The sequence below is a fragment of the Elephas maximus genome, chromosome 19, assembly GCF_024166365.1.
Source record: "Elephas maximus indicus isolate mEleMax1 chromosome 19, mEleMax1 primary haplotype, whole genome shotgun sequence".
Lineage (NCBI taxonomy): Eukaryota > Metazoa > Chordata > Mammalia > Proboscidea > Elephantidae > Elephas > Elephas maximus.
In genome coordinates, this window is record NC_064837.1 from 63442797 (window position 1) to 63468972 (window position 26176).

The 26176-nt window shown below is 46.2% G+C and overlaps 1 protein-coding gene across 2 annotated transcripts in view; it reads right to left on the reverse strand.

Moving 5' to 3' along the window:
* The window catches only part of SLC39A11 (solute carrier family 39 member 11), a 444014-nt gene extending 442037 nt beyond the window's left edge, over positions 1 to 1977 (reverse strand). For both annotated transcript variants that reach the window (XM_049861321.1, XM_049861320.1), the window contains exon 1: positions 1892 to 1977. The gene's annotated coding sequence lies outside the window, so the exon portion shown is untranslated. The remainder of the gene's footprint in view (positions 1 to 1891) is intronic.
* Between the last annotated feature and the right edge of the window lie 24199 nt (positions 1978 to 26176).

Below are 26176 nucleotides of genomic sequence, written 5' to 3' on the forward strand. Positions count from 1 at the left end.
AACTAGATGGTGCCCGGCTACAGCCGAGGACTGCCCTGACAGGGAACACAACAGAGAGCCCCTGAGGGAGCAGGAGAGCAGTGGGATGCAGACCTCAAATTCTTCTAAAAAGACCAGACTTAATGGTCTGAGACTAGAAGGACCCCGGAGATCACGGTCCCCAGACCTTCTGTTACCCTAAGACAGGAACCATTCCCAAAGCCAACTCTTCAGACAGGGACTGGACTGGACTATGGGATAGAAAATGATACTGGTGAAGAGTGAGCTTCTTGGATCAACTAGACACACGAGACTACGTGGGCAGCTCCTGTCTGGAGGGGAGATGAGAGGGCAGAGGGGGTCAGAAGCTGGCCGAATGGACACGAAAACAGAGAGTGGCGGGAAGGAGTGTGCTGTCTCATTAGGGGGAGAGCAACGAGGAGTATATAAAAAAAGGAGTATATAGCAAGGTGTATATAATTTTTGCATGAGAGACTGACTGGATTTGTAAACTTTCACTTAAAGCACAATGAAAATTAAAAATAAATTTAAAAAAAAGATTCATCTAAAAAACAAACAAATCAGCCACTGAAAACCCTAAGGAGCACAGTTCTACTCTGACACACATGGGGCTGCCATGAGTCAGAATCGACTTGACAGCAGTGGGTTATTTTGGTTGAAAGAAGTGGGAGTCCCTTCCCAGTACTGGCACTAAAAGAGGGGCCTGGGACCAGCAGCACTGGTTAGGAATGCAGAATCCCAGGCCCCACCCCAGATTTGCTGAATCAGAATCTGCTTCTTGTTAAACTCTGTAGGTGAGTCTTTGGCGTGTTAACGGAAGCACTGGTCTAAAACTGGAATAGCCTCCAAAGGGCAGGGGCTACAAGACTGAGGGCTGCGTTCTCCTGCCCTGGGACAGAAGGGTGGGGCAGATAAGGAATCCCAAGTGAACAAAAAGTTTTCTCCACTAAGTAGACTAACACCTTGGGAACACAGAGGGCCAGCCAGGGCACAGGGAAAGCAATTAATTCATGCAACAGGGCTCTGACTTCCTCCAGAGCTGGGTCTTACCACCACAGGCCTTGATTAGTTAGCAGGAGAGAGTGCCCTTTTCGGCCCGCTTTTTTAAAGATGCCAACACAACCCCACCTGTGGGCACCTACAGCAGCACTGGAGATGTTTCCAGCTGGAACAGGATTTCCTTTTATTTATTTATTTTCCTCCCCTTTTTAAGCCTACTGCTCTGCTTCGCAAGTCAGCTCCAAGAAGCTGGTGAAGTTGCAAAAGGGGAAATCGCACTTGAGCTGCCCTGGATCTTCATGAGTCTGCACACACATGCCCTCATTCCCAAGGGGATCCTGCAACAACGGATTTGGGTGGATCCCGTGGTGGAAAAGTTGTCTAATAAGTGGTTACTCAAAGTGGGATCCGCGGACCACCTGACCCAGGGGATGTTTAAGATGCACACTTGCAGGTCCCCAGGCCAGATTTGCTGAATTAGAATCTGCCTTCTAACGAGATTCCCAGTTAAGTCTGGGAGGTCCTGCCCTTACCCAGAGAGAGTGGGGAGGTGACTCATTGTAACCACCTCTACCCCCAGAAGTCCTGGATCCCAGACGCCCACCCTGCATCAATGAATGAAAAGGGCCTCGGAAAGTCACTGTAGAAAGGAAGGCGTGTGAACGCCCTGCAGCTCACCCAGGAGACGGCAGAAGGGAGCCCCTCGGGCACCCTTCTCCCTCCCGGACACCTGCCTCAGCCGCCCCGCTTCTCCTCCAACCCCGTCTCTCCCAGGGCACCCCTTCCACACTCCACGCTGCTGCCCTTCCACGTCCCACACTCCTGCGCTGATGGCCCCGGTCCCCGGGCTCCGGCCCAACCCCAGGCGCTGAAGGAGAGAAAGCCGACTCACTACGGTGCCCTCTCCAGCCCCCTCTCCACTTCCATCAGCCCGCGCTGCGCTGACTGCCGGCGCTCCGCAGTCACTTCCTGCTTCCCTCCCGGCACACGTGTCCCTCCAGTCGCCAGGCTCCTCCCTACCCGGCTGCCCCCGGCAGAGCCCGCCTGAAGGATAAATTCTCCGGTTCACAGCCTGCTGCAGGCTCGGTAACAGACCGGGCGGGCAGAACAGAGGGCCCTGAGACCCTGAGCATTCTGCCTCAAAGCACAGGTGAGCCTTTGCAGTTTTATGCGAAGCCACAGGCACTGCAGGAAAGAGCATCTTGTGGAATACCTGATACTATATACCTGATACCTGTCACTGCACCTTTGGCCCCAGGGCCAACGCCCTGGGTGAGCAACCAAGCAGCATGGCACCAATCTCTAGGGCAGTGGCCCTCAGACGATGTTGTTGGTGTTAGGTCCCTGTTGTTGGGTGTTGTCGAGTTGATTCGGACTCTAGTGACCCCATGTGACAGAGTAGAACTGCCCCATAGGGTTTCCTAGGCTGTAATTTTTTACAGAACTAGATCCTCAGGTCGTTGTCTGCAGAGCCGCTGGGTGGGTTTGAACTGCCAACCTTTCCGTTAGCAGCCAAGCACTTCACCATTGCACCACCAGGGCTCCCTTCCTCAAACTATAGGGCATCAGAATCGCCCGGAGGGCTTGTTAAAACACAACGCTGCCAAACCTAGAGGTGCTGGTTCTCTACGTTTGGGAGAGGGCCAGGATTTTCTGTTTGTAGCAAGGAGCTGTTGATGCTGCTGAGGCCTGGGGTAAAGCACCCAGCACTCTGCTGGCACTCAGCATGGCAGCCAGGACGATTGCTGTCCATTGACCCTCTCTCCTTGCATTCATCCATTAATTAATTCACTCAGTAGACAGGTATTTATTTCTGGAGTGTCCACTCTGTGTCAGGCAGTGTGCTGGGCCCTGTCACCTGGAGGTAAACTGAACAGACGTAGCTTTGCCTCACTCAACCTTTCTTTCCTGCATATCTGACCACTGATGAGTCCTGGGGACTGAGATAAGCCTCTGAGCCCTGGGGCAGCAGTTCCTTCCCTGGCAAAGTGCAGATAACAAACCCGCTGGAGCTGGCCGTCTAATGGAATCATAGAAGAGACAGAAAAGACAGTTTATGGAATGGAGCCCTGGGCGAAGTGGTTAAAAAACTTGACTGCTAACCAAAAGGTCAATGTAGCAATGTAGAAACCAAAAACCAAACCTGTTGCCATTGAGTCAATTCCGACTCATATCAACCCTTTAGGACAGAACTGAACTGCCCTATAGGGTTTCCAAGGAACAGCTGGCAGATTCAGGCAGTCATCACAGCTATTAACCACTGGGCCACCAGGGCTCAGAGAAGAAGAGGAAGAGGAAGACCCTCAACGAGACAGATTGACACAGTGGCTGCTAGTACAACACGGGGCTCAAGCATAACAACAATTGTCAGGATGGCACAGGATGGGACAACATTTCCTTCTGTTATACATAAGGTCGCTATAAGTCAGAACCAACTTGACGGCACCTAATAACAACACAGCAATGTAAGGGTCTGTTTGTCTAAAAAAAAAAACCTGTTGCTGTTGAGTCAATTCCAAGTCATAGTGACCCTATAGGACACAGTAGGACTGCCCCATAGGGTTTCCAAGGAGCAGGTGGAAAATTCAAACTGCTGACCTTTTGGTTAGCAGCTGAAGCTCTTAATCACTGTGGCACAGGGCTCCTTCTGTTTGTCTAGGGGGTTTTTTATTACCTGTCCCATATATCCAGAATGCACTGTCTTCTCTCCAACTCCTGCAGCCACCTCCCTCCAAACAGCTCTGCCTCTGGGCTGCCCTGGCTGTCTAATTCATCTTTCTGCTTTCCCATTCTACCCCCACCTCAAACAGCCCAGTCTCCTCACAGAAGCCAAAATGATTGTTAAAGACATAAATCCAAACATGTAGAGCTCCTTATTGCCCTGGGAGTAAAACCTAAACCCTCTCCCCAGCCTATGACAGCCAGGCTCTGTCCACCTCTGGACCACCTGGAACTCCTCCCCCTCTTCCTCACTCTGCAGGCTGGTCTGCCCTCTCCAGGCACACCAAGCTTCCTCCTGCCTCAGGGCATTCGCACTTGCTGTTCTCTCTGCCCAGGGCACCTGTCTCCCAGATTTTCACCTGGCTGGCTCTTTCTTGTCAGTTGGGTCTCAGCTCAAATACCACTTCTTCATAAAGGACTTCCTCTAATACCAATCTAATGTAGACCTTACAGGTACTTCTCTATTTTCTTCATGGCGTTTCCTGATATCTGAAATTCTTCTTAATTTGGTTTCCCCCCAAATATAAGCTCCATGAGAGCAGTACCATGTCTCTCTTTGGCACTGTTATATCCCTGGTGCATGGCAAATAGTAGATGCTCAGTATTAATTGAATGAATACATTGATCAGATTAAAAGTGTTATCTGTTGCCTATACTTCACATATTCAATATACTCTTGAGAGCTTGGAGAAAAATAATATTTGTAAACTGGATCAGATAGTCTAGCTGCTTCTATTATAAGTTTCTAGTACAACTATAAACTGAGGGTGATTTTGTACCCTGAGGACATTTGGCACGTGGGAGGATGCTACTGGATCTAGGGGGTGGAGGCCAAGGATGTTGCTAAGCATCATACAATCCGCAGGACAGCCCCCCACAACAAAGAATTATCCAGCCCAAAATGTTAATAGTCCCAAAGTTGAGAAATACCATTGTAAACCCATAAAATAAATTTTCCCAGTGTAAAGTGAGAATAAAAATCACTGTTAAAATTTAATGTGTAATTCAAAATGCATTCAGCCTTTATCAAGGCACACTCGTCTGCTAACAAAGAGGTCGGCAGTTCGAATCCACCTGCTGTTCCTTGGAAACCCTACAGGGCAATTCTACTCTGTCCTATAGGGTCGCTATGATTAGGAATTGACTGGATGGCAATGAGTTGTTTTTTTTCTGTTGTTGTTGTTTTTGTTTTTTAGCAGCTCCACAAATCAAAGAAAGACCTCCGCAAAAGAAATTGCTTCCATAAAGATTCAAACCAAACCAAACCTATTCCCACGGAGTCAATTCTGATTCATGGTGACCCTATAGGGCAGAATAGAACTGCCCCATAGGGTTTCCCAGGCTATAATCTTTACAGAACAGATTGCCACATTTCCTCCAAGGAGTGGCTGGTGGGTTCGAACCACCAACCTTTCAGTTAGCGTCCAAGCCCTTAACCATTACGCCACCAAGTCTCCTTCTTGTGAAGATTCCAAAAAAAAAAAAAAAACCTGTTGCTGTGGAGTTGATTCCAACTAAAAAACACTATGGGATAATTCTGCTTGGGGTTGCTATGAGTCAAAATCAACTCAACAGCACACAACAACAGTCAGCATTTGAAGTCCCCGGGGGCGCAAATGGTTACCACGCTAGGCTGCTTAGCTTATGATTGGCGGTTCAAGTCCACCCAGAGGCGCCTCGAAAGAAAGACATGGCAATCTGCTTTCAAAAAGTTAGCCATTGAAAACCCTATGGGATGCAGCTCTACTCTGACACACATGGAGACACGATGAATCGGAATCAACTCCACAGCAACTGGTTTTTAGTTAGCATTTGATTCACTGCAAAGCCCAAGAAAGAAGAGAAGCAACTGTCTGACCAATCTCTATAACCCAGCACAGTAACTGCAAAAATACACTGAGAATAAAACGTCCCATATAGTCAATTCCCACTAACTTTTTGGGGTTTGACTATTTAATGTCCTGATGATGTCATCGATACACTATTTGTCAGAGCTTCCTAAATGGAAATCTCTGGAAGGGCTTTAACAGGGACTCCCCACAACTGGAACAGATCTCATATGCCTTTGACTTTTGATCTCCAGTATGACTGATAAGCTGATGAAGAAAGAGAAAGTTCTAAGCAGCCTCTTAACTAAACACCATCTGAAAGAGCTAACAGCAACTTTAGGTACCTTTTCTGCTACAGAGAAGAGCTGCCCTCAAGGGCTTGAGGCAGAAGGGGAGAAAGCAACGAGGTCCCTTCTCACCTGTGCCTCTTGTTTGATTCTAAACCTGCACAGGTATGCCCAAAGGAGGGCATAACAGTGAAGGTTCCACTAAATTTATTCCAAATCTATTCTTGGGAGAAAAGTTTCTGGTACCGTGATAGGTATTTAAAAGGCAAAGGCAAGCTTGCTCGGCTGCCAGTGTAAAAAGCTATCCTATTATCAGATATAAAACCATCACTGATTAAATATGAAATCAACCCTGAGAGAATAGTCGGCATAAATCAGTTTTCCACATTTGCTTCAAACAACTCTCTGGGCACCTCATAATAAGTAATTCTGAGGAGCCTGCCTTCGTGTCCTGGTGCCATTGTAACACAAATGCCACAGTGGGTGGCTTTGAAGAGCAGACATTCGTTTTCTCAGTTCTGGAGGCTAACAGTCCAAATCAGGGTCTCAGCCACGTCAGTTCTTTCCTGGTCGGGAGTCCTGGACACTAATTGGTTCCTTGGCTGGTGGATGATCCTCACGTGTGTGTGTGTGTATCTCTGCGTCTAATCTGCTCTTTTTACAACTCAGAAGTGATCAGATTTAGAGCCCACCCTACCCCAGTATGCTGTAATTAACGTACCAAAGAAAACCCTATTTTAAAACAGGATTACAACCACAGATATAGGAGTTAGGACTCCAACACATATGGAGGGGAGAGACATAATTTAATCCGTAACAGAGGCCATTTTGGTAAGTTTACTAGAAGGAATTGCTGAACAAATAAGAACTACTTCAGGATTCCCTGGGTGGCACAAACGGTTAACATGCTTGACTGTTAGCCAAAAGGCTGGCGGTTCAAACTGACCCAGAAGCGCCTCATAAGGTCACAGCCTTGCAGTGCTACTCTGCACACATGGTGCCACCCAGAGTAGGAATCAACTCAACAGCAACTAACAACTACAAGTACTAACCAAAAAAAAAAAAAACCCATTGCCGTTGAGTCAATTCTGACTCACAGTGACCCTGTAGGACAGGGTAGAACTGCCCCATACGGTTTCCAAAGAGAACCTGGTGGATTTGAACTGCCAACCTTTTGGTTAGCAACCATAGCTCTTAACCACTATGCCACCAGGGTTTCTTTCTGCTCCATGCTTATTCCTTCCTAGTTGTGTGGGTTGCATGAATGATGTGTTGTATAGCTATTTGTTCATTCAATCACTTTGCAAGCATTTACCGCACACCTACTGTGTGGCAGGCATGTTGGGGGCACTGGGTATACGCCAGTGAATGAAACAGATACAACGTGTGCTCACCAAAGCTTCCAGAACCTGTGGGCACTGCCTGGACTGTGCACCATTAAAAAAAAAAACAACCCACTGCCATCGACTCAATTCCAACTCATAGTGACCCTACAGGTCAGAATAGAGCTGCCTCATAGAGTTTCCAAGGAGCTACTGGTAGATTCAAACTGCTGACTTTTTGGTTAGCTGCCAAATGCTTAACCACTGCGCCACCAGGGCTCCTGTCCACCGTTAGTTAAGGTATATTATTAAAGTTGTTGTGTTATTATTCAGCTGTCTCTTTCCTGTTCTTCCTCAAAAAACATCAGTGCTACCCAGTGTTGGCTGATCTCCCCAGCTAGTAAGGAAAATCCACAGGTAATAAGCTCCTTCCTGTGATGAACGGAGATGCAGCTGACCATGGCTTCCAAGGTAGCCAAGTTCAGGGCCCCCATCCGCAAGGGGGTGCTGGGAGTGCAGAGTGGGCTCTAGGTGGGGAGGGAGGCCAGGTGACAACCAGGAAGGTTTCGATGAAAGCGTTGCTGACAAATTGCCAAAAGAGGCTCTAGAAAAAAGGATATGAATTCAACATCTGGGAACTTGTGATTTCTTTCTAGTTTATAGCTAAATTCGCTTTTTGCTTTTCCTCAAAAACATATTGAGGAAAATTGCATCAGCTTCAGAATGAGGAAAACTGTATCAGCGTCAGAACTCACAGAACCTGGATATGCCCTGGAAGAATGTTCAGAGATTTAACTGGGAAAACAAATAGCTTCCTGAGGTAGGCAGAATAACGCCTGTCCCTCAAGGTGTTGAAGACCTCATCCCTGGAACCTGTGATGTTACCTTACGTAGCACAAGGAGAAGCAGTAGTGGCACAGTGGTTAAAGCACTCTGCTAACCAGAAGGTTGGCAGTTTGAACCCACCAGCTGGTCCAAAGGAGAAAGATGTGGCAGTCAGCTTCTGTAGAGATTTACAGCCTTAGAAATCCTATGAAGCAGCTCTACTCTGTCCTGTAGGGTCGCAGTGAGTCGGAAGCCATTCGATGGCAATGGGTTTGGTTTGGGTTTATGGTACGAGGCTCTTTCCTGGGGTTAATATTAAGTTAAGGGTCTTGAGACGAGGAGGTTGTCTTGAATGATCCCTCTGGGCCTAATTGTAATCACAAGGTCTCTTAAAGGGAAACAGGGAGTGTAAGGGTTAGAGAGGGACATGTAACTGAGGAAGCTGAGGTCAAGTGATGTGGCCACAAGCCAAGGAATGCAAATGACCTCTACGCTGGAAAAGGCAAACAAATAGATTCTCCCCTAGAGCCTCCAGAAAGAATGCAACCCGGTCAGCACATTGATTTCAGCCCCATAAGGCCTCTTTCAGACTCCTGGCCTTCAGAACTGTAACAGAATAAATCTGTTATTTTAAGCCACTAAAAGGGGGCAGTAGATTTGCCCAATGCAGTGCATCATTTGATTTTTTAACTGCCTCTTCCCTGGAATCCAAGTAAAATGAAACCCTTGACAACCTCAATCTTTTCTCTGTTTGTCATGATGTTGCTTATTGGTCCAGTTGTGAGGATTTTTGTTTTCTTTATGTTGAGACGTAATCCATACTGAAGGCTGTGTTCTTTGATCTTCATCAGTAAGTGCTTTAAGACCTTTATTGGGCAAATCTGCTGTAAAAGACCCCTTTAAAGTGTTAAAAAGCAAAGATGTCACTTTGAGGACTAAGGTGTGCCTGACCCAAGCCATGGTGTTTTCAATCACCTCATATGCATGTGAAAGATCGACAGTGAATAAGGAAGACCGAAAAATTGATACCTTTGAATTGTGATGTTGGCAAAGAATGTTGAATGTCCCACAGACTGCCAGAAGAAAGAAAAAATCTGTCTTGGAGGAAGTACCAGCCAGAATGCTCCTTAGAAGCGAGGATGGCGAGACTTCATCTTATGTACTTTGGACATGTTGTCAGGAGGAATCAGTCCCTGGAGAAGGACATCATTCTCGGTAAAGTAGAGGGTCAGTGAAAAATAGGAAGACCCTCAATGAGATGAACTGACACAGTGGCTGCAATAATAAGCTCAAGCATAACCACGATTGTGAGGATGGTGCTGGACCAGTCAGTGTTTCGTTCTGTTGTACATAGGGTCGCTATAAGTCAGAACCAACTTGACAGCAGCTAACAACACCATCATCGTGTTGAACAGGTTTCATGGAGCTTCTGGACTAAGACAGACTAGGGAGAAAGGCCTAGCGATCTACTTCTGAAAATCAGCCAATGAAAACCCTGTAGATCACAATAGTCTGATCCCATTGTGCAGGGAGTCACCATGAGTTGGGGGCCAACTCAGATGGCAGCTAACAACAACAAGGAGCCACTAAATATGTGGTAATTTATTACAATGACAATAGGAAATTAACACACTTCCTTCTGCCTGGAAGCACCCGATGTCACTAAGACCTTTTTCCAACGGCACTGTGAACCACCAGCAAGCACACTGGGTCCTCGTCCACTGTCATTACTGGTCAGAACTGGCTACAACATTTGCTGGGCCCATTGCCAAATGAAATGTTCCTTGTTCAAAAAGCAGGAGAAAAGTGTCATTAAAGGTACTAAAATAGAAAGCATTTTCCTCTTCTGCCTGTCCCTTCTGCTACCATGTAAACCCCATGGTCCCACCAGACTTCACTTACAGAAGTTCAGAGATAACCTCATCATTAAGAATCTCAAGACAGTGACAGCAGCACATTAAACCAAGTGCAGGGCTCTGCTGAGTGTGGAGCCCTATGTGACTGCCCAGGCCACATGCCCACCAAGCTGGCCCCGTCACTGGGACTTGGGGCACAGGACCAGAATGAAGAAGCCCGCAATATCACCACTGGGAAATCAGGCTGAGGTTGATTATTCAACAACAGGAGTCTACAGCGAAGTTCAGAACAAGGAGGTCAAGATGAAGGGGAAACAGAAGAAGACTGAGAACTAGAGCCAGAAGTCCTAGGCGTAGTTGTAAGGTGCCCAGGTGACTCCTGGGAGGGCAGCAGTAGACAACCCCAGCAGGTTAGAAATAGGTATTGGACACCCTGCCCGTGGGAGCCTAGGATCTGAGAGGGAGAAATTCCAATTTCTAGTAGAAATGAGATAGTAGGCGAGGAAAATAAAAAGCAGGGCACCTCAACAATCAGAAACTAGTAGACCAGTGCTTGGGGCCTCCAAGCTTTCCAGGGGCCTATAAAATGCTGCCACTACCCATCTGTCAGTTTGTCACACTGTAGTAGCTTGCATGTTGCTATGATACTGGATACTAAGCCACCGGTATTTCAAATACCAGCAGGGTCACCCATGATGGATAGGTTTCAGCAGAGCTTCAAGACTAAGACAGACTGGAAGAAAGGTCTAGTGATCAACTTCCAAAAATTAGCCAAAGAAAACCTTATGGTTCACAACAGAATATTGTCTGAAATAGTGCTGGAAGATGAGTCCCCCACGTTGGAATCCACTCAAAATACACAGTGGCCCCAACAATGGACAAAAGCATACCAATAACCATGAAAACAGCAAAAAACTGGGCAACATTTTGGTCTGTTGTACATGGGGTCCCCATGAGTCAGAGCTAACTTAATGGCAACTAACAACAACAATGAAATGCTTAAGAATTGAAAAAATTAGATGTTGGCTCAAAAAAAAAAAAAAAAAAAAACCCTAGGAACCTAAATAATAAATGTTTAATTAAATGTCTATAAAACCGTGTTAACCGTTGACTTTGGTATTCATAAAAATTTAATTACATTTGAAAAGAATCCAAAGATTAGCTTTACTCACTTCAAGAGAATCCCTAAGTATGCATGACGGTGCCAAAAAACTACAGCTGATTGTAAAATAAGTTTAGAGACAAATACTTTCAAAAGTAAAATTATAAAAAACACTTCTAATTATTTTAGGGGAGAAGAAAAGTACTTCATGTGGAATGTGGAAGTATTTTAGTATGGTACAATACGGGGTAAGACCTCAAAACGCTGGAGTTCTTTAGGGGCCTACATAAATCCTAAAAGAGCTCAAGAGATAAGGAAGAAACCAGGGTTCCAAGAAGCTTTATTCCTCTCACAGAGTGGGACCAGACACAAAACTCATTTCATGTAGATTAGCTGAGGTTCATATGGGGCTGATGATAGGGAAAGGGGAGGAGTGGGTGAGCCTTCCAAGCAAGGAAGGTGGTCTCCTGCTGTCACTTCCCAGGGTTAGGACCAGAAAGCCAGATGGCTACAGAAGATGGAATCAAGGGCAGGGGAACCCATGGGAAAGTAAAGAAGAGCAGTCCCTCAAGTACAGACAGGAAGATGGGTGGGGAAGTGGTCCCTCAGCTGTCCACAGTCAGAGAGAAGAGTAGAGCCCCATGGTTCTCCAGACCCCTTAGACCAAGTTGGGTGGGAACAAGACCAAGGTTAAAAATGTGTGGCCACTATGGAAGGTCATCTGAGAAGCCCTGATTCATATCATTTCTACCAAAGGAAGGTGGGAGAAGCTGCCACAACCTCTCCAGAAATTCTCCAGAAAATGCCATTGTTAGTTGCTGAGTCAGCTCCGACTCATGGCAACCTTACATATAACAGAACTAAACGTTGCCTGGTCCTGTGCCATCTTCATGACCACTGGTATGTTTGAGTCCCTTGTCGCAGCTATTGTGTCAATCCATCTCATTGAGGGTTTCCCTCATTTTCGCTGACCCTCTACCAAACATGATGTCCTTTTCTAGAGATTGGTCTTTCCTGATGATGTGTCCAAAGTAAGCAAGTCAAAGTCTTGTCATCCTCACTTCTAAGGAACATTCTGGTTGTACTTCTTCTAGGACTCATTAGTTCATTCTTCCCTAAGTCCACAGTATATTCAACATTCTTCACCTACATCACAGTTTGAATGCATCAGTTCTTCCCTGTCTTCCTTTTTCATTGCCCAGCTTTCATGTGCGTATGAGGCAATTGAAAAGACCGTAGCTTGGGTCAGGCACACCTTAGTCATCAAAATGTCATCTCTGTTTTTTAAAACTCCAGGAGTTATCTGGAGCAAAATGCTCAAGGGCCATCCCTCATCCCACTGCCATCATAAGGAAGGCTGCACAGGTAAAGGGCACCTGCATCCACCCCATCCAACCAGCACTCCATTTACCTGGATGGCCCATGGACATCCCTAGTGAACCCACTTTCTAGTTCCCTGCCAGCCTTTCTACCTGCTGGCCGAGGTTCCCGTCTCCTTCACACTCCACTTGCCACCCCCACCAAGTGCTGGAGGAAAACCTCTTTCTATAATACATTGTCTTAAATATTTCCCAGAAAACTTCTTTGGAGGGTGAATAAAAAGAGTAAAATGCCTCCTAGTCAAAGAGCCTCCTCAGACACCTGAGTTGAGACAAACCTTCCTTTGGGTCTGGGTTTGTGCATTACGGTGTTCACGTGGGCGTTAAAGGAGGTATTTGTCACTTAAGCCACGTGCCCCTGAACTAGAAGACCTGCCAACTTCTTCTCCAGGGCGTCAGCAGTGAAGGAAAATGATAAAGGAGGAAAAATGCAGGCACGTTACAAGGGCTCAGCAAACTGCAGTTTTAGCCCCAATTTTGCCAGACTCACTAAGTGACCCTGGGCTGTTTGCTTTCCCTCTCTGCACCTGCAAATGAAAGAGTTGAGCCAAGGAACTTCTGAGGCTCCTTCCTATGGTGAATGCTCTGATCTTCTGGTTCTTATTGCCTCAGCAAAGCAGTACCTGGGTCACAGATCGGATGAGTACAGCTGTGAACCTCAAACCAAGGCTTTGTTATTATTGTTTATTGCCATCGAGTCAGCCCAACTCATGGTGACTCTATGTACAACACCATGAAGCAGTGCCCAGTTCTGCGCCATCTGTACGATCGTTGGCTTGTATGAGTCTATGGTTGTGCCGTTGTGTAGTGCCTTCCAACCTAGGGGGCTCATCTTCCAGCCCTATATTGGACAGTATTGTGTTGTGATCCCTAGGGTTTTCATTGGCTAATTTTCAGAAGCAGATCACTAGGCCTTTCTTCCTAGTCTGTCTTAGTCTGGAAGCTCTGTTGAAACCTATCCACCATAGGTAACCCTGCTGGTATTTAAAATGCAGATGGCATAGCTTCTAGTATCATAGCAACACGTAAGCCTTGGCTTTATGCAAATGTATCTGAGGATTTCTTTTGTATCTTTCCAATTAATTAAACAAGCAAAGAAACCCTCCACTTCCCTTGGAGGTAGAACCTCAGGGGGAACAATTTCGACCTTACGGAAGGCAGCCGGGTCCCCTAATGTAGCTTCCACTCTTGATCGTAGCCCAGTTTGCATAAGGCTCAAGGTCACTTTAGCTTACACCCTAGAACTTAGTGCTGGGAGGAACCTCTGAGATCTTTCTTCTGGTCCAAATCCCTCATTTCACAGATGGAGGTAGGAGTCCTGAGTTGGTGCCAAAGCGGAAGCCAGAACCAAGATCTCCCAATGGTCCCATTGCTCCCACGTTTCACACATTGTGAGTTTCTAATCATCCCTGCCTGCTGGCTTGGAGTCATAAGCTTCGCAGCTTAACCATGAAAATGATTATTGTAAGCAAGACTACAGGGAAATGGGTCAAAACACCAAAACCAAAAAAAATGTTTCAAGTCCTTTCCAGGCACCTCCTCTACCAAACAACTGGTGTTCCTGTTACCTGTCTTAACGCATCCTGGTATGAATACTAGAGTTATTTTCTAAGGTAAGACTTCTACAATTATTGTAAAAGGGTATATCATTGAAATGCGACACGGATTCACACTGGCCTTTTACCTAAAGTCATCGTAACTGGTGAGGATTTACTGTCTTGCCACACATTCAGGAAACCTGGACAGAAAACCGCAACAGATAATAGTACAGACAGTAAGTTTCACACCAGAAGAAGCACTCCAAAACCCATCTGTCTAATGAAATAGAAAAATGGAGCCCTGCAAATTGCCATGTGACTGTGCTCTCACTAATGGAGTTGACCCGTAAGGATGATTTCCTAGAAACTTGACAAATAAAAACTATTTAAACCACCTGGAGGAAGAGAAATGTATCACCCCAGTGCCCAACAAAACCAGTAACAAGTTGCCATCAAACAGACTCCAACTCATGGCGACCCCATATATGTTAGAGTAGAACTGTGCTCTGTAGGGTTTTCAATGGCTGGTATTTCAGAATTAGATCACCAGGCCTTTCTTCTGAGGCATCTATGGGCAGACTTGAACCTCCAACATTTTGGTTAGCAGCAAAACACATCAACCATCTGCACTACCCAGGGACTCCACCCAACAAAAGAACAATAGTTAAATGGATGACAGAACCCAAATGCAATCGACTTTTTTGCAGTTAGTCAAAATGATCCACACCATAGCAGCATAGGAAATTTTTATGATGTCAGTGTTTGGTGGAAAATGTAAGATACAGAAATACACATCTTTGTTATTACAATGGTAAAAATACGCAAGTAACAGAAGACTGGATGGGAATTCACAAAAACTAAACATGCTGGGCATTGGGTGAGGAGAGTGTAGGCTTTGCCCCCTTTCTATAATGCTACATTCCTTTTATAATTCAAAAATTTTTTGATAAGGTTTTTTCACACTTGAATAGAGAAAACTGGGCTCACTGGATTTAAACGGTAAGACCTAAAGTCTGTAGTGAAACCCCACCAAAAAACTCAGACTCTTAATTCTCAGCATGACTCCCTTAGTCAATAAAATACAGTCTGTGTTTACAGACAAAGCCACCTGGGCTTTTAAAACACACAGGTCTTTGGGAAGCCAGGTTCCCTTGAAAATTTCCATAATTCGCTCAATCAATCATTTCCCAAGAATTATCTTCACCTCATCAGCTCTTTCACAGGCCAGCTGCAGGATGAAGCTGTCTCCTTGTGACGAGAACTGAAAGCCTAAGGACAGTCCCTCCCTCTCACACACACATGCCCCTCCCCGGCCACCCTGGGGACTGCCTGTCACCAACAGGCAAGCCTGTCACACTGGTGCACGTCTCGTCCCTTCCAGTTTCACAGACAGATGGTTGGTGAGGCTTTGGCTCAGCCAGACCATCTGAGCCTGAGGCGTCCTCAAACTGTGGACTCTGGTCACTTACCAGAGTCCCGGTTCCCCTAGCCAGCACAAATGCTCCCTTGATGTCCCAGGGGACCAACAACTCAGGGCCAAGTGCCCAAGCCTAAGGTTCCTTTTTCCCTCCCTCCAGCTCCAAAAAAGTACCAAGCAAGCAGCTTTAACCCAGGATCCCTGACACCTACCCAACACCCTCCGGGAGCCACCTGGCAGTTGGTCTTTAGAATGTTGTTTCCTGAGCTGGCCAGTTCTGGCGCTGGAGGGTGTCTTAGAGCTGTCATACAAAATACCACAAAGTGGGTGGCTTTAAAGAACACTTCTGGAGGCTAGGAGTTAGAATTCAGGGCATCCACAGGGCGATGCTCTCTCTCTGTGGTCTCTAGGGAACGATCCTTGCCTATGAATTTCAGCTTGAGGTAGCCCCAGGCATTTCTTGGTGTTTCTCCACTTCCTTGCCTTGTACATGGATCCTCACGTGGTACCTCACCCCTGTGTGTGACTCTGCATCTCTCTTCTCCCTTTTACAAGACACCACTGCAAAGGGATTAGGACTAGGACCCAACCAACTCAAATACGAATTAACTGATAATACAGGGCCGGAACTCAACAGGACTGCCTTGTTTTTCCGGGTCTCACAAGTTCTCTGCCTTTGACAGGGTGCAATCTTATCACTTTTCTATAGCTTGTTTTGTGGAAAATATTTGAGTTTTCCTTCTCTGACAGGTTTCTGCCTTACACAGGTTCCGGCTTTCTCAGGTTTTACCGTATCTTCCAGGAAAGACCCTATTTCCCCAAACAAGGGAACATTCACAGATACAAGGAATAGGACTTCAATGTTTTGGGGGGACAAAATTCAATCTGTAACAGACGGTTATGCTGAATAATTCCAGAACCTTCTATAGCCATAGTGGGAAGCCCCCTCTAATCTATTTTAATACCAAAATCCACTTTGTTTTCATTTTAACAAGCATTGATTCCTTGGTATGTAACCAGCTCTGTGCTAACCATAATCGATTGCTGTTGAGTCAATTCCAATTCATAACGACCCTATAGGATGGAGTAGAACTGCTGCATAGGGTTTCCAAGGAGCAGCTGGTGGATTCAAACTGTTGACCTTTTGGTTAGTAGCCAAGGGCTCCATGCTAACCGTACCCGCCTATTATTTCTCCAGATCTACCCATCTTAAAAAATAGTTTGAGTGAATTTTGTCAAACAAGCTATGTTAAGTAAGAGTTCATTTGTTTTCCCATTTTTTATTCATCAAAGACGCCAAATAAGAGCTTCAGATCAGCATGAGATGCCACGGCTACAGAACTGGGAAGCTGTCACTCCAGCCAAAAGCAAAGAAATTGGATTTAATTTGCCTTTGCCTCATTAGGCACTTTGAAATGTTAATAATTAATAAATGCAATACTAAGCCCAGGAACCCTCAGTTGGGAATCGCTGCTGCAGGGGGTAAAGGATACATGAAACACAGAGTCCTTGGGTTTGAGGAACAAGAAAAACAATAAGTAAACATATCCATGCAAAATAGCTGTGTAAGCAGCCCCTAACCCTTGGCCATTGCTGTTCTCACATGTATACCAATTAGGTTTTTTGACCCTAAGGAGAATTACAGTGAATACATATTAAACCTCTGATAAACAGAGAAGACACTTAATAAATATTTGTCAAATAAATTAATCGCGATCCACATTTTTTAAGACTGTTTGTCTTTCTAGTGCACACTCCCAGGCGAGACTTCTGGCACATGATGTTACAACGCCCCAAGTTCAAAATCGACCAAAGGAGTACGTGCAGCTGCTGCTCCTGCAGACTGGTGGGACCGTAAGTGACAAGGCTGGCAGGAGGCTTGGGGAGGAGCTGGCCCTGAGATGGTCTCCTCCCTGTAAGTGCTGTCCTTTTCTGGCAAGGCTTCCCCATCTTTGAACCCTTGTTGAGTCAAATTATGGTTACTGCTCAGTAGGAAGGAGTTTCTGGGTAATGCAAAGGGTTAATGTGCTTGGCTGCTAACTGAAAGGTTGGAGTTACACGTCCACCAGAAATGCCGTGGAAGAAAGACCTGGTGATCTACTTCTGAAAAACCAGCCATCAAAAACCCTATGGAGCACAGTTCTACTCTGACACACATGGGGTCACCATGAGTCAGAGTCAACTCGATGGCACCTGGTTTGGTACTCATTTGGAAACCAGTGCCATGCCAATTAAATGCCAGAAACCTTGGAACAAAGACCACTGAGGGCTGGAAGAGTGAAGGGGATGGTGAGGGCTGGATCCTTGCAGGGCAATGAAGGATGTGGGTAGGCAGAGAAGAAAGAAGAGAACATTCTGGATGGGAGACCAGGTTAAGCAAAGGCATAGAGGCAGAAATTAACTTGCGTTTGGCCAATGACATAGAAATTGGCTGGACCGTATCAGAGAGGATTTAGATGGCATGCTGACTGATTTTACTCTAATTAATCTGCAAATCCATACCAACAGAGACCCTAAATGCCATCTAGCAGTTTAGCCCTTCAATATATAAAATCTTGGATCCTTTTTTTAACGCTTCATGTATACATGCCACCTGTTGAGATGTTAGAAATACATTGCCCTTTTTATTTATTTATTTCTATCTTTCCCCCCACAAAACTTATTCCCTTAAAGATGAAATCCTCAAGAACTATTATCAGTCAGGAAATACTGAAAGCTTTAGAGTAGGGGCATGGTCTGCTCAAAGGAGGGGTTGAGGAAGAAAAATCTAGAAGCAGCAGGAAACATGGATGGGAGGAAGAAAAGACTAGAGGTTGAGGGACTTTTGGTGATGAGTATAAATCAAAGGTATAGGACGAGACACACAATCCTTTTGGTGACACAAAATGTCCCCGGTGTTCAGCAGTGGCGTTTCCTGACATCATGCTGGCTTCTATTGCCAGAATAGGAGAAAGACCAAAAAACCAAATGCATTGCCGTCAAGTCAATTCCGACTCACAGCAACCCTATAGGACAGAGTAGAGCTGCCCCATAGGGTTTCCAAGGAGCGGCTAGTGGATTCAAACTGCTGATCTTTCGGTATGCAGCTGAGCTCTTAACCACTGCGCCACAAAGGCTCCCAAAATAGGAGACCTTAAAACCTAAATAAAAAGCCTTCCAGATTTGCCATTGCACTGAGTCTCAGGGGTTTCCTCATTAAAGAAAGCTCGGAAAGTTGAGCCTCCTTTTCCCCTGGGGATATGGTGGGGCTCATAGGGTGACTAACTATCCCAGATTGCATAGGACTGAGGGTTTTCCCCGGATGTGGAACTTTCAGTTGGAACTGGAACAGTTTGGGGGAAACCAGATTGAGTGGTCACCCTGGGCCACATCAGACATCCAAAGGAAAGCCGAGCATTAATCCACATTGTTGTTGGGTGGTATCGAGTTGATTTTGACTCATAGCAACCCCATGCAAAAGAGTGCACCATAGGGTCTTCTTGGCTGTAATTTTTATGGGAGAAGATCATCAGGCCTTTCTTCCGCAGTGTCGCTGAGTAGATTCAAACTGCCAACCTTTCTGTTAGAGGCCGAGTGTTTAATCATTGTACCACCAGGGCTCCTCTCATTAATCCATAGAGCTTTGCAAAGGGAACCCAAGATCCAAATTTAAATGATGGGTGCGGGTTATAATCCCAGGCCCTCCACAGGCTCAGGAAGAACAAAGGCAGGTGAGCACCTTGCTACTGAAAGTGTGGTCCAGCAGCAAAAGCATCACTTGGGAGCTTGTTAGAAACACAGAATCTCCTGATGAATCCTGATGAATCCGAACCTGAATTTTAACCAGATCCCCAGCAGATTCATGTGCACATTCAGAGTGTGAGCCATGAGATGGGTGATTGGATGAAATTTGTTTCTGTGCAGGTGCCAGTCCTTTTATTGTTTCACCATCAGGGGAAACCATCCAAAAGTGTGACACTTAACTAGAGCTGTTTATTACCAATTAGGGCATTGCACTGCAGGAGGCTGTAAGCGGACACTGGCTGAAAGCCGTTCCATTTCCTCTCTTCATTCTCATCTCCAGGTCTCAGGAAAGAGAACGCAACAGTCCAGAACATCTTGAATTCAGTGGTCACTTTGTTTAGGCCGAGACTTCTCAACCTCAACGCTGCTGACATTTGAGGCTGGATAATTCTCTGTTGCGGGGACTGTCTAGTGGATTGCAGGATATTTAGCAGCATCCTTGGTATCTACCTGCTAGATGCTAGTAGTACCCTCTCCCATTGCACTAGGCAAATCTGCTGCAACAGACCTCTTTAAAGTGTTGAAAATCAAAGATGTCACCTTGAAAGCTAAGGTGTGCCTGACCCAAGCCATGGTGTTTTCAATAGCCTCATATGCACGTGAAAGCTGGACAATGACTAAGGAAGACCAAAGAAGAATTGACGCCTTTGAATTGTGGTGTTGGTGAAGAATATTGAATATACCACAGACTGCTAAAAGAACGAACAAATCTATCCTGGAAGAAGTACAAACAGAATGCTCCTTATAAGCAAGGATGGCGAGACTATGTCTCACATGCTTTGGACATGTTATAAAAAGGGGGGATCTATCCCTGGAGGACATCATGCTTGGTAAAGTAGAGGGTCAGCAATAAAGAAGACCCTCAACGAGATAGATTAACACAGTGGCTACAGCAATGGGCTGAAACATAACAATTATGAGGATGATGCTGGACCAGGCAGTGTTTCCTTCTGTTGTACATAAGGTCACTATGAGTCAGAACCGACTTGATGGCACCTAATAACAACAACAACCTCCTCTCAGTTATGACAACCAAAAATGTCTACCACACCAAACCAGTTGCCATCTAGTGGACTCCACCTCACAGCGACCCTATGTGTTCAGTGTAGAACTGGGTTCCATAGGATATTCAATGGCTTATTTTTTGGAAGTAGATTGCCAGGCCTTTCTTCCAAGGCACTTCTGGGTAGACTCAAACCTCTGACCTTTCAATTAGCAGCCAAGCACATTAACTGACATTTTCAAAATCATCCCCATTGGGTTAGGCAAAGAGGAGACTGTCTTAAGGAAACAAGAACCAACGAGATATTAGGGAATGTCTGCCTGCCAAGGAGTTCATTGAAGTCTTGAAAACTAGACTGAACTGCCCCCTGCAGGCTCCTGCAGAGATCCAGCTGGGTGACCTAAGGGCCCACCCCACCCCTTGTCCAAGGCCAAGGTTTCTGGCGTTGACAGTAATGAGGACAAGCAGCCCAGCCGCCGTGAGTTCATGCCATCTGCCCCTCCATTTACAGCTGCTCTTTATTAGTTAACCTGCAGAGCACAAGGTTTTTGTGCAAGGTTTTTGCCTTTTTAGTAGAACATCATGCTGAATGACGTTGCAGGCTTTCTAACAGCATTGTTTGATGAAAAAAAAAAAATGACTGGATAGTTTATGATGGAATTACCAGAGTACACCATCTGGGTTAGTCCTCAGCCCTCACAATGTGAGGCAAGAGGCCAGACGAGCCTGCTGGCGCTGGCAGCTCCACTCCCTGCAGTGGGCAGGTGCTGCTTCCTGTCTGAGCGGCCTCGGAAGGCTTGGGGGCTGTGAAGAAGAACCCACCGTTGCCTGAGGGCGGCCTGAGCCTCACAGCCCACTCAAAACCCATTACCAGTGAGTCAATCCCAGCTCATACCGACCCTATAGGACAGAGGAGAACTGCTCCATAGGGTTTCCAATGCTGTAATCTTTACAGAAGCAGACTGCCACCTCTTTGTCCAGAGGAGACGCTGGTGGGTTTGAACCATTGACCTTTTGGTTACCAGCTGAGCACTTAACCACTGTACCACCACAAATCCTCTACCACCCACTCAAGGGCTGTAGAAAAGGTTAACAACTGTATTTTGTCGATGCTAAGATATACTCTCTCCCAAAAGCTTAGCATCTCAGAAATCTAGATTTATTTCACAAATCTGCAGTGTGGTACAATTGCCATCAGCCAAGAAGCATGTGTGGAGTCTTCACAGCCTGATTCTGCTCCAATACCAAGAAAAATCAAAACAGAACCAGCGGTTGTGGATTCAACTCAGACTCATGGTGACCCACGTGTGTCAGAGTAGAACTGTACTCCATAGGGTTTTCAGTGGCTGGTTTTTTGGAAGTAGGTCACCAGGCCTTTTTCCAAGGCACCTCTGGGTGGACTCAAGCCTCCAACCTTCTGGTTAGCAAAATTTTACTTGTATGTAATATTAATGATATTGTTCAATAATTTCTGCGTTCAGTTAGATCGCTTTCTTTGGAATAGGCATAAATATGGATCTCTTCCAGTCAGTTGGCCAGGTAGCTGTCTTCCAAATTTCTGAAAGTGAAGAGAACTTGAAGCACTTACTGACGAAGATCAAAGACTACAGCCTTCAGTATAGAATACACTTCAGCATAAAGAAAACAAAAATTCTCACAACTGGACCAATAAGCCACATCATGATAAATGGAGAAAAGACTGAAGTTGTCAAGGATTTCGTTTTACTTGGATCCACAATCAACACCCATGGAAACAGCAGTCAAGAATTCAAAAGATGCATTGCATTGGGCAAATCTGCTGCAAAGGACCTTTTTAAAGTGTTGAAAAGCAAAGATGTCACCTTGAAGACTAAGGTGTGCCTGACCCAAGCCATGGTATTTTCAATCACATCATATATATGTGAAAGCTGGACAGTGAATAAGGAAGACTGAAGAAGAACTGATGTCTTTGAATTATGGTGTTGACAAAGAATATTGAATATACCACGGACTGTCAAAAGTACAAACAAGTTCACCTTGGAGGAAGTACAGCCATAATGCTCCTTAGAGGCAAGGATGGCAAGACTTCATCTCACATACTTTGGACACGTTATCAGGAGGAACCAGTCCCTGGAGAAGGATATCATGCTTGGTAAAGTAGAGGGTCAGTGAAAAAGAGGAGGACCCTCAAAGAGATGGATTGACACAGTGGCTGCAACAATGGGCTCAAACATAATAAAGATTGTGAAGATGGCACAGGACCGGGCAGTGTTCTGTTGTACATAGGGTCACTATGAGTCAGAACCTACTCAGCGGCCCGTAACAACAACAACATGGGTTTGATGGTGTCCTGTGTTTGTTTGGCCTGTCTTCCCTGTTGTTGTTGTTGTTAGGTGTCATCAGTGCAGACATTTCTATAGGATCGATTCCTAGAAGTGTATGCTAGGCCATCAGAGATGTGCGTGTTTGATTTTGATAGATATTGCCAAAGCCCTTCCAAAAGAGTCCTCCAAATTTCCCCTCCGTTATCAGTAAATCTGATAGGTAGTAAACTGTACTTCACTGATAGCCTTCTCCCAATATTTGAGGCCCTCCTCTGTGCCAATGTACTGGCTGTTTGCCCTGAGATGAGATGGTATAGCAATTAGGTTAAGAGTATGGGCCCTGGTGTCCAATGGCCCAGATCCTGGTGCCTCTATTTCATCATCTATAAGATCGGAGGGTTCACAGAGTTGCTGTGATGTAGGAATGGTACCTAACAGGCACTGTGCTACCTGTAAAGTACATGGACAGAACCTTGGCCCCACTTTGTCAATTTAAGCTCGCCTGGAATTTTATATTATCCATCCAAATCACTTCTCTCTCAACACTCCCAACCACTAATTTCACTCCTGGTTCTTCCACTATGTGCTTGCCTTCCCACTCAGTTCTGCTGTGCCTTTTCATCTACCTCCTTAGTCATGTTGATCTTCCAGACCACAACTATTTCTTTCTTATCTGGGCAACCCACGTGTACTATACAGATGCCCTTCCCTGTGTTTTGACCCACGCTTAACCAGGATGTTGCCCCTGTGGGCAGCTCTCAAATCAACCAACTTGCCCAAGGATCAGAAGCAAGACCCGTGGTGAATGCCTCGTTAAAATCCAGGGGTACCGCCTTCACGGAATCCCTGGAAGGTGCAAGTGGTTAACATGCTCAGCTGTTAACTGAAGGGTGGAGGCTCCGGTCCACCTAGAGGCACCTCGGAAGAAAGGCCTGGTGATTTACTTCTGAAAAATTATACTTGGAAAACCTTATGAAGCACCGTGACACACACGAGATCACCATGAGCTGGACTCAACTCAACGGCAACTGGTAGTGGCGACATGTTCACAGCACTCCCAGCATCTACCCGCTGACTAACCTGGCAGAGAAAACTAATGAGATTGCCCCCAGCAGCTTTTTCTTCATAGTTCAAGTCTTCCTTCTCAGTGCACACAAGCCCTCTACACTGTAAGCTGATTTTCTAAGATTATGTCTTGGGACTAAGAGTCAATCAACAAGCCTTGTTTGTAGTCTTTCCTTCTTCACTATTTGGAAAACATAGACAAATGAACTTCTCCGATCTTTTGCCATAATTTCCCCTCCTTGTATTCTTCCAAACTCCTGCTCAGCAAATCCACAATTTCATCCACAGATCTCTAGGCATCGACTCACTGGGGACAGAAAGACAGTTGGTGAGCAACACCAGCCACAACTTGCATTGCTTACTTGGTCCATCTCTGGAAAATGTCTTCATCCCCGTCTCCTGCCCTCCCTCCCCACACCTTCCCTGCATTTCCACAAATAGAGATTTGCAATGAGATTTGCACCTGTTGCCATCCAGTTGCTAACCCTCGTCCCCAGATCCAGAGCCCAGAAGCAAATGGCAACACAATTAGCCAGACGCAGCCAAGAGAACAGGCCCTGCCGGGGAGGAGGTCGGTGTTTGAATTGAGCAGAACACAAGCTGCTTGACGATGCTGTTTCGGCTGGGTGCGCTGACCTTTCATTCCATGTTTATTGGAAAATGACCTTTAAGCAGCAATCAGCAAAAATGAAAGGCTTCAAAGGAATAAATTAGGTAACACAGGAGTTCCCTGGTCCTAAGTTACACCCAAGGAACACCAGGGAAAATGAACACAGCTCTGCCCTGGGAAGTCACAGTCTAGTCTGTCCGCTAGGCTAACAAGTGAATAGCGAGCTCTCCAACCCCTGTCAATCAAATAACTGAGGGCCTGAAGCCAAGGTGACCTGGGCAGTAAATACGATTACTCCCAGAATTGGATCTGAACAACCAGTCACTACTTCATTTTACCCCTATTTCGAGCAGAGGCAACTGTGATATTTAGATGCCCAAGAAATGATTTATTGCTACCAAAAAAAAAAAAACCCAAACCCATTGCCATTAAGTCGATTTTGACTCATAGCGTAGAACCGTCCCATAGGGTTTCCAAGGAGCAGCTGGTGGATTCAAACTGCTGACCTTATGGTTAGCAGCCATCACTCTTAACCACTTGCCACCGGGGGTGGAGGGGAGGAATCCCAAAGGTCTGGGCCAGGTGGCAGCTTGCTGAGGCTAGAATGCCCCATCCCATCCTAACCTCATTCCAAAGGGGGTGATGTCATCATTTACATTAATTGATTCATTACTGGGAATCTGGAAAAATAAAAATAAAACCTTGCTGTCGAGTCGATTCTGACTCATAGCGATCCTATAAGACAGAGCAGAACTGCTGCCTAGGATTTCCAAGGAGCAGCTGGTGAATTCAAACTGCCGACCTGTTGGTTAGCAGCCGAGCTCTTAACCACTGTACCACCAGGGCTCCACTGGGCATCTGCCATGAGTCAATTCTGAGTCATGGTGACCCCATGTGTGTCAGAGTAGAACTGTGCTTCATAGGGTTTTCAATGGCTGATTTTCTTTGGAAGTAGATTGCCAGACCTTTATTCTGAGGTGCCTCTGGGTGGACTCGTACCTCCAACCTTTTGGTTAGCAGCCAACCACATTAGCCATTTACACCACCCGGGGATTTCCACCAAAGTGTTGAGGAAGCTTAAACACTAAAGAAAATTCAGCCCCTCGAGTTCAAAGACGGGAGGAGAACTGGGGTAAGTGGCCCAGGGGAGACAGAACCCTTTCCATGGTGGGCACAAATCCCATTTCCTTTTGTCTCCTCTTCTACTCTGTATGTTCCATTCTTCTTTCCCTCCCTCCCTCCCATTTTTCTCTTTCTTGTTTATATTTAGTCCTACCAACAATGGCACACCAAATGGTGACTCTTAATTAGAGTTTAACCGATCACTCACCCTGAAACAGAACATATCTGCAAAGAGATCTCCCCAGAGCCCAGAATTCTGGTCTCCTCCACCATCTGATCAGAGACTCCTAGAACGTCCTGGATCTCAATCGCAGGGCAAGTACTTCTTTCCTGCCCAGGGGGATGCCCTGGGGTATGCCACTGGGGGGTCCTGGGGGGAGAGGGTGTGCTTTCCTCCTGGAGAAGGTGGCCCCACAACCTCCCTTGGGCACCTCTACTGGTCTGTAACATCTAAGGCTGCCCCCAAAAGCCAAGGCCGCCTCACAGAAGCCCTTACATGGGCAGATGTGAGGTCGGAGGCCCACCCCTCAGCCCTGACTCCCACAGCTCCTGATTCTATGTCCACCCGCCATGGGACCAGGAGACCTTTGGGGGGTATCCCTCTCCCATAGGACACTGTGGCTGAGAGCCAGGCAGCCCCCAGGAGGCAGGGACTTCAGGCCACCAGAAGGGCTGGGCAGATGAATTTCTCTTCTCTTTGGATGAAGGTGGTTTATGGGAGCTGGGTGAGGAAGGTAGGAATTTTTCAAGACCTATAACTCCCTCAAAATGAGGGTGTGCCTAGGCTCGGTTCCTGGTGTGTCTCTGCTGAGTCCAAGCCTGACTGGGACAAAAAGAAATGGAAGAGGAACTGCAGTGCGCACAGTCATGGGAACTGTAGGAACACTGGCCTGGAAACTGAGCCCCAGGCTCAGATCTGGATCTCCCACCAGGTTCCACCAAGATCCATGGCAAGTCACCTCCTGCTCTCATCTCACAAGGAGATAAGACCCGAGTCATCCCTAAGCTACAAAAG